General features: G+C 35.9%; 1 protein-coding gene and 1 long non-coding RNA gene across 6 annotated transcripts in view; one reads left to right on the top strand and one right to left on the bottom strand.

Annotated features, from left to right (window-relative positions):
* LOC125673847 (uncharacterized) overlaps positions 1-5,227 on the bottom strand; it is a 5,304-nt gene extending 77 nt beyond the window's left edge. Inside the window, exons 1-7 of one of the 2 annotated variants that reach the window (XR_008800977.1) lie at positions 4,996-5,227; positions 4,816-4,893; positions 4,569-4,685; positions 4,292-4,377; positions 2,356-2,447; positions 1,931-2,180; positions 1-1,510 (exon numbers count right to left, since the gene is read on the bottom strand). The exon at positions 1-1,510 is cut by the window's left edge and continues 77 nt beyond it. This is a non-coding gene — a long non-coding RNA (uncharacterized LOC125673847). The remainder of the gene's footprint in view (positions 1,511-1,930; positions 2,181-2,355; positions 2,448-4,291; positions 4,378-4,568; positions 4,686-4,815; positions 4,894-4,995) is intronic. The other variant, XR_007369801.2, reaches the window with a different exon arrangement.
* LOC125673832 (uncharacterized) overlaps positions 1-9,104 on the top strand; it is a 167,184-nt gene that overhangs the window by 71,782 nt on the left and 86,298 nt on the right. The window lies entirely within an intron of this gene.

Raw genomic sequence — 9,104 nt, 5'->3', positions numbered from 1 at the left:
TGCAAAGCAGAAAGGTCCTTTTCATTTCAACACGTACTACTTGTAAAGATGTACTTATGTTCCATACCCAAGTGAAAAAATTCCTCAAACAAATCACTTTAAGAAATCACAGACAAATCATTGATTTGAAGATGATTTGTAAGTGATGCAAATTCCCATGCAAATGAGCTAACAAATCACTCTTAACAAATTGTAAGCAAATCACTTTTTTTTTATTTTCTAGAATGTATAGACAATGCATGTATATACAACTGCAAACAAATCACAACCAAATCACTCTGAATAAATTGTTAGCAAATCACTTCTGATTAACAAATCACTACCAAATCACTCTGAATAAATTGTTTACCATTCTCTTCTGTTTAACAAATCACAACCAAATCACTTGGAATAAATTGTTTACAAATCAATATCAAATCACTCTGAATGAGTTGTTTACAAAATGCATATCATGCATTTTCATTTTGACAATTAAACCACATATACTAGCTCCTCCTATAGCACCACAATGTAGCAATGAAACAATTTTAAAAAAATGCATACTTTATAAAAATGACTTCCAACAATAATTTATCAACATCTGTGCAGTTCATACGTAGCTCTTATCAACTACATGCTCACAATTTCCTTCAACTTGAGGCATATATATCTTGGTTACAAAAGGAGATTTTTATGTCAACTTATTTACACAGAATAGGTGCATAAAACACATACTAAATGCATGGCGCACAACAATTATCTAAAAATTATATAAAAAAAATAGGCATCATGCAACTAATCCCTGACCAAGGGCTTAATTGGCTAAATAAAGTGAAAGTTGCATGTTTTTGGATGAATTAACCTTAAAAACCGAGGTCCCATGTTATGGCAGATAAAGACCCTTGGTGCTCAATGAGGATTGGCCCAAGTGCAGAGTATATGTCTAAATTTGAAGTTCTTAATCGGCATACACTGAAGTCTCATGAGTGAAATAATCTTGCAAGGGTTGTAAAACTATACACAAAATCTATATGTATAATCTAACCATAATCTTAATACATTAAGTTTCCTAAAAAACAAACAAACCAAAGAAAAAACTTGCATATTTACTTTGTTGATAGGTAATTTTTCTCTTCAAATATTTTATGTTAAATTGATTCTCCTGAGTATATTTAGGGAATTATTCAATGTCAATAAAGTGCAAAACCACAGGTTGAATGTTAATATAATAGCTCGATCAATCTGAGTTAAGTAATAGATGCAACTCAAAAGAAAAGAAAAAATTATTACAAGTAGAATCAAGTTGAGCTATATGAAATATATCTAAGATAACAATGGAACTGCACGCCTATAATAGTTTGAAATTTACAATCAGTGCAGAGAAAACTAATTAATTACTGATGTGATGGAGAGGATGTACTGGTGTTGTCCTTTTGGAGTCGTTTCATTGTCAACCTTGACGCAGACATCTTCTCCATCCACGCACGATTGAAGGTTGGTAAATCCATGTTGAGTTTATGCTCTGCATAGCCTACAAAAGGCAAAATATAAGTATGATAAATTTGACTCTTTTAAATAAATGAAATTCCTATGAAAATATTCTAGGTTGCATTTAGTTTGCCATGAATCAAATGTATATCTATAGGCAATAATTCTCTGAAGTGCATTAAAAATACATGTATACACACAAGATACATGCAATATCATTTGGTTACTAATGGTTTTCAATAAGGAGAGGTAGGAGGTGCTTTTTTAAAGGTTTTAATGATTTGAATTTGTTGTTTAAAATTTCATGACAAGCAAAATAAACTATTGGAAATAGTTAAAAGTCTCTTCAATGCATAAATTTACCCATTCACTTCAAAGTTATTGTAAACCCTGGGTTATCATTATTATTAAACTACGTTAAAGAGGTATATTTCGAAAACATAAAGACTGCGGCAATACTTACATTTCAAGGATTTATGAACGGGAGAGTCCTTGAAGGGGGTAATGCCACCCTTCATGGCAAGATCCCATGGTTCATAAAAACCATCCATTAGTCTTTTAATTATTTCAAAACCTGTTGACTTCTTTTGTTTTCTTTTCTTTGAGAGTGATGAAAGGATGGAGTGCAACCATAGGGATGAGACCGCTATACTTGCACCTGGTGCCAAAACAGAATAGCCCTCTTCTGGGCTTTCATCATTCTTTAGTTCATACTGTAAATAAAAATAAATAAATAATAAATTAAAAGATGTAACAGTGTTAACCAACGATAGATGTGCTCGAATCTTTAATTATAAATATAACACAATAATCTAGAACTCTTAATTGAAAACATCTTCTATAAAAACATGCTCTTGTAAAGTACTGATTTCATTAATATTTACTTACATAATCTGCCAACTCAATGCTTGGTCTGGTTTTAGGTTTATGCTTTTTGACACTTTTTGTTGATGATTGTTGACTTCCACTATCAGACAATTCTACATCAAAAAAAAAGAAGGGGGAAAAATTAGATGCAAAATGTATTTTAAATTTCTATTTATTTTAACAAAAATTGAGGGTTCTTACTTCATGTTATTGTAGACAAAATTACTCCCATAATAACTTAAAGAAAAAAAAGCATCTACTTTGGTTCACCTATCAAGATACAAATACATTTATGTAAGACTTGCAAGTACAAATTACCCTGATTTCCATCTCTTAATTGTGAAATTTCCTGTTCTAGAAATCTAATTTTGAATTTCAGGTCCCTTATTTCAAGGTCTTTGCAAAAGCAAAGACTGCAACTTTCACTGGTGTTGACACAAGCATTATGAGCTGCCCTATTATTAGTCTGTTCATATAATAAATTGAGCATTCTTTCTTGCTCTACTGGGAATGAAGAAGAATGATATCGTGGGAAATCTTCATGCTGTGAGTTTTCAAATGATATAGCAGTATTTAAGGTTGTTAATGAATATCCAGAATCTTCATGCATGGGCAGATGCATAACAGGCTCAACTAAAGAGGTACTAACCCCAGATCCTGAAAAGGGCTGAAGTACCTGGGTGGTGACAGGTAACTCAGAAGGCTGAGGAACATGGAGAGCCAGTGATGACATTGCAGGAGGCAGAACAGCTTGATCAGTGGCTGGTGGGCCAGTGAATAACTGAGGGACTTGGGGAGCCACTGATGACCTTGCTGAGGCTAAAGAAATGTGGGGAGCCACTGGTGACCCAAAAATAGTCTGAGTGACCTTGTCAGCTACTGGTGACTCAGCAGAAGGCTGAGAGATCTGGGGAGCCACTGGATGCTCAGCACAAGGCTGAATGCTCTCAGTAGTGACTGGTGGCCCAGCAGATGGCTGAGGGACTTGGGGAGTCACTGATGATGTTGTAGAAGGCTGGGAGATCTGGGGAGCCACTGTTGGCTCAGCACAAGGCTGAATGACCTCAGCAATAATTGGTGGCCCATGCAAAGGTTGAAAGACCTTGTCAGTGACAGGTGGCTTAACTAAAGAGGCATTAACTCCAGGTTCTGAAAAAGGCTGAAGTACTTGGGTGGTAACAGGTAACCTAGAAGGTTGAGGAACCTGGAGAGCCAGCAATGACCTTGTGTAAGGCAGAACTGCTTGATCAGTGGCTGGTGGGCCAGTGAATGACTGAGGGACTTGGGGAGCCACTGATGACCTTGCTGAGGCTAAAGAAATGTGGGGAGCTACTGGTGACCCAAAAGTAAGCTGAGTGACCTCGTTAGCTACTGTTGACTCAGCAGAAGCCCGAGTTATCTGGGGAGCCACTGGATGCTCAGCACAAGGCTGAATGCTCTCAGTAGTGATTGGTGGCCCAGCAGATGGCTGAGGGACTTGGAGAACCACTGATGATGTTGCAGAGGGCTGGGAGATCTGGGGAGCCACTTTTGGCTCAGCACAAGGCCGGATGCTCTTAGCAATCATTGGTGGCCCAGCAGATGGCTGAGGCACTTGGGGAGCTACTGGTGACCTTGCTGAAGCTAGAGAAAGGTGGGGAACCACTGGTGACCCAAAAGTAGGCTGAGTGACCTTGTCAGCTACTGGTGACTCAGCAGAAGCCTGAGTTATCTGGGGAGCCACTGGTTGCTCAGCACAAGGCTGAATGCTCTCAGTAGTGACTGGTGGCCCAGCAGATGGCTGAAGGACTTGGGGAGCCACTGATGATGTTGCAGAAGGCTGGGAGATCTGGGGAGCCACTGGTAGCTCAGCACAAGACTGAATGCTCTTAGCAATGATTGGCTGAGGGGCCTGGGGAGCCACTGATGACCTTGCACAAGCCTGAGGAACCTGGGGAGCTACTAACTTTCTTCTTACATGCATATTAGAATAGAGTTTGGCAGCCATATCCTGTGCTGCAGCTGCAACCGCCAGTCTTTTTCTTTTTTTCTCAAGGGCGATCTCTAGAAAAATTAATTTAAAACATCTTAATCTGAATGTAGATATCAATTCCATTTTAATCTAAGGACAATTCACTCTAACTGGATAAAATGCAATGAAAATAGTAGTCTTAAGTGAACACTGTACAGATGAGCCTTAATAATAGCTAGGGCTCCTGAACTTTCCAATGATTAGCTATGTAATTTCATTATACCTTTTCTCTTTTCCTTCATTTCATCATCCTCTGTCTTCTTCTGACGAGCATCTTGGGAAGCTCTTTTTGAATAAATTTTTAAAACTTAAAAAAGTTCATTTTTACCTCTGGATATCTCTATAAAAGTGGTAGTAATTCAATGAATAGTTGTTTATGTGATCTAAAATATGAAATGTCTGAACACAACTGTCAATTGTTCCAAAATGCATCCTTTACACAGCTCTCAAGGTATATTATCTAGACATACTTCTCTTTTTCAGTGGTAGCTTCTCTGAAAGTGTAACAGGTTCCCTTTCAGCTGTCATTTCTTCTGTCTCTATATGCACTGTCATCACAAAAATAAATATTATTTACAGTCACGAACACATGCAGTCAAAACCATGAAACATCAACAATTTTGAAAAATTACATTTTAAATAGTAAATACCTGGATTATGCACTTGCACTACTTTAGCTTCATAATGTCGATTTTCCCACTGCGCTGCAACAATCAGTCCTACATGAAGTGAGTTGAAATTCAACTCTGAATCATCATCAACACTCAAGAATGTTCCGCTAAATTCTGAATAGTTCTTCTCTTTTCCGTCGTCTACAAACTTCACCCTGACGTAAGGACCTTAATTAAATAAAATTGTAAATCATTAAAATAAACCCATGCATATATGCATAATATATATATATATATATATATATATATATATATATATATATATATATATATTAGCTGCAATAATGTAGCCCTATCCAATTTTTTTTTATTCTGACGTTTTCGGGATAGGGCTACAATTCCATAGGATCTCCGTAATGGTGCAAAATAATTTTATGAATAACCGATAATAAACTCTGTGTATTAGTCCCAAATGTTGTTTACACCAAAATGAGTACCAACTTTGTGCTCGGGCATGTCTAATAAAGGTGTTTTTCATTAAATATAATGTACAGCATGCAAAATTCTTCGTCTGCTCCGCCATGCTTGTTATCGCGAGATCTCGTAGGTGGATCTAATGAAAAGCCTAAACATTGACAATCAGCGCGAAAATGTAGTTACTCGAGCCACTTCGACAAAGAAAGGAAAATCATATTGTTGCAGAAAGAATTTACACTCTGCTGTTCGGTTTTTAACTTGATATTAAATTCAAACCTTTTCAATACCGACGAAATAGCTTTCGCCTCCATACTTGTCCATAGATGTAAATACTACCTTATATGGCATATGCAAATGACTTGTCAACTGGAAGTTGAAACTTCAGTACATCAAACATGGCGCACAAATATGAATCGAGAAATTGGAATTTATCGAAATTGTTGAAAACGGTAGAATAGAGCCTCACAAATCTAAAGTTGCAGGTTGTAAATTTATATATTGACTAAGAAACATAGAATATCATTTTGTTTACGTAAAGAATGTCAGGAAATGTTTAGAATGAGCGCAAATGTTGCGGGAGTGAATCACTTCCGCATTTGCACCATTACGGAGATCCTAAGGAGTTGTAGCCCTCTCCCTAAAAAAAAAAAAAAAAAAAAAAAAATCAGAGAGGGCTACATTATTGCAGCTAATATATATATATTAGCCTTGCTAATTTTGTAAATATTCTCACTATATATATGCATTAAATGTGATAAACCTGCCTACTGCTAGCGCTACTTTCACATCAAATTTAATGTTAATTTACAAATATTTCAGATTTTAAAAATTTGAAAAAATTTAATTTTTCTAGCTGCATGGCCTTTGGAAAATTTGTGCACATAAAGTGATCGACTTAAGACTTTCCGTTGAGCTCTCCTATTTTGTACAATTTCTCTCTAAATATATACATGAATGTATATATCTCACCCCCTCACCATTTGTACTTGTAGGAATATAATATTAACGTATACACATACAGACATAGGTCTAGTATAGTTTCATTTTACATGCATGTTTTACGAGAAATATATTGTTAACAGCTATCTTTTTTGTTACTATACTAAAACTTCATCTTGTAAGAACATGCAACAGACATACCCTCTCGTTGAATGACATCTAAATCCTCTGTATTCTTGAATTTGTCGGGTCTTTTAATTTGCCTCTTTCCCGGCATTTTTGTAGAAGACCGAATATTGCGCCAAATCTCGTCACCAAAATGAGGCTAACTTCCGACTCGGAATTATTCAAATCCGTTTTTACGCATTTGTGTTCGGAGAAATATATGTATCAAAACGTAAAAATAACAAATGTATCACAATGAAATGTACCAAAAAATATATGATGTATCGATTTGATGTAGATAATGTACAAGATACATGAAGACATATATTTTAAGATTTAAAAAATCCATTCCAAAATCCGTTTCATTCCGGATCACAGATTTTATTTCGGCATCGAATCCCGATAAGAAAATAAATCTGAAGATACTGAACAGCTATCCAGTAGAGTATATCGTCTCATGACAACAATGGACAATGAGAGGAGTAAAAACCAGGTTTGTTCATTAAATACTTTATTTCATTATTTGATGTATAGATGTTTGAATGAAGATGTCACAATGAGTTGCGAAAATCATCGTGGAAATTCGACCGGAAAATATGTCCGTTTTTGATTAATAATTTTATCATGTGTTTACTTATATATTGTCCACTCTCAATAATTTAAGGTGACTAAATGCAGAATATCCTTAATATAGCTTCGAATCGACTTTCCCATCATATTTCGGTTACGACTAACCGCAGTAAAATAAAATTTCAAAGTGCTCACTGAATGTCGATAAAGAATGCGATCAATGTATTTCATCTTGACGCATAGAGTCAATTAACTTTGAATAATTGTGGATGGACAATATTAGATATACTAATAGATAGATATGTATGGTTATTTACTTTCTTTCCTTTCTTTTTTTTTAAAGAAATTTACATCAAAAGTCACAAACAGAGTAGGCCATGTACGCCCAAAACGTTACAAAACAAGATATAGTGAGTACGTGCATGGAATGAAGATTTCTGGAGATGATTCTGATGCAGCAGCATCTAGCCAGGCTTTGAATGAGTCAAAATGCAACAAAACATTGCATGAAGGTACAGAGGAGCAGTTGAATGTGGGCATTTCAACATTTCAAAACAGCTTGCCACTTCCTGAAATTGAAAATGTCTGTGAGCCAGAGAGAAATGCTACCCCATCTCAAGATCTGATGGATTCAGAATCTGATACATGTTATGTTACTTTCGAAGAGGAAAATGAAAATGCCGGAGAACACAGTGCACTGCCTCCAACCTCTGAAAGTGTTGTACTTGAGGACCTTATATCTCGACTCAAAGATGAAAATGAACAGTGGGGGCCTTCCAACATTGATGATGAATTCAATGACTTTGAAGAGGAAGAATTCGCAGATGATACAACCATAGATGGAGAAGAATTTGTTCAACCAGGTCATACCATGACAACTTCAACCAGTGTGCTGTTGATTTGGATGTATATAATAACACATTCGCTCACATCTGCACAGGCATCCGACTTACTGGCATTGATTAATCTTCATCTTCTCTTCTCAAATCCTGCCTTAAAAAGCCTACATCATTTGAAAAAGTTTTTCATTCAGTTGAAAACTCCTCTGGTTAAACATTACTTCTGCTCCTACTGTTTTACTTTTGTTCAACAAGATGCCAAATGTTGTCCAAATGACATGTGTGGTAAAAATCTCAAGTTAAAAGGGGCACTGGACTGGACATTGCAAATCAATTATCAAATCTGTTCACAAAGGATGAGTTTTGAAAAAATCTAAAACATCGATATAATAAAGAAACACAAAGATAATATTGAAGATATATATGATGGATCATTGTATAGAAGCTTATCTAATGATGATGGTATATTGCACCAAAATAATGAAAATAACATTTCCTTCACACTCAACACCGACGGAGTTCCAATCTTCAAAAGCAGCAAGACCTCTATTTGGCCAATATTTCTAATGGTGAACGAATTGCCATTTAGGATGAGGAAACAGAGGGAAAACATGATTTTATGTGGACTGTGGTTTGGACAAGAAAAACCCCCAATGAACATGTTCTTTAACCCATTTCAAAAATCTGTGCAGAAATTATGTAATGGAATAGAAATAAAAGTCAATGAAGAAATTATCATGGTGAAAGCAGTCCTCTTGTGTCTTTCATGTGATATCCCAGCAAGAAGTGCAGTGATGAACATGAACCAGCACAATGGAGAAAATTCATGCCCTAAATGCATGCAGAAGGGCGTCAATACACGAACTGCAGCTGGTGGAAATATTCGAACATTCCCATACGATTCTTCTAATCCAGCAGGACCAGAACGGATATCTACACAAGTTGTGAATGATGGTATGAGTTCAAATGAGTGTCAGAAAACTATAAATGGTATGAAAGGAATTTCATTTTTGATGTTTTTACCTCATTTTGATGTAGTAAAAAATATAGGAATTGCTTACATGCATATGATTTGCCTGGGCATTAATCGTTTGCTTCTCAAATTGTGGTTCTCCTCAGATTATAGTTCAGAGGATTTTTCTATGTATAAATTCATAG

The sequence above is a fragment of the Ostrea edulis genome, chromosome 3, assembly GCF_947568905.1.
Source record: "Ostrea edulis chromosome 3, xbOstEdul1.1, whole genome shotgun sequence".
Taxonomy (NCBI): domain Eukaryota; kingdom Metazoa; phylum Mollusca; class Bivalvia; order Ostreida; family Ostreidae; genus Ostrea; species Ostrea edulis.
The sequence above is the reverse complement of the archived record's forward strand: the minus strand, read 5'-3'. Positions and strand labels throughout refer to the sequence as shown.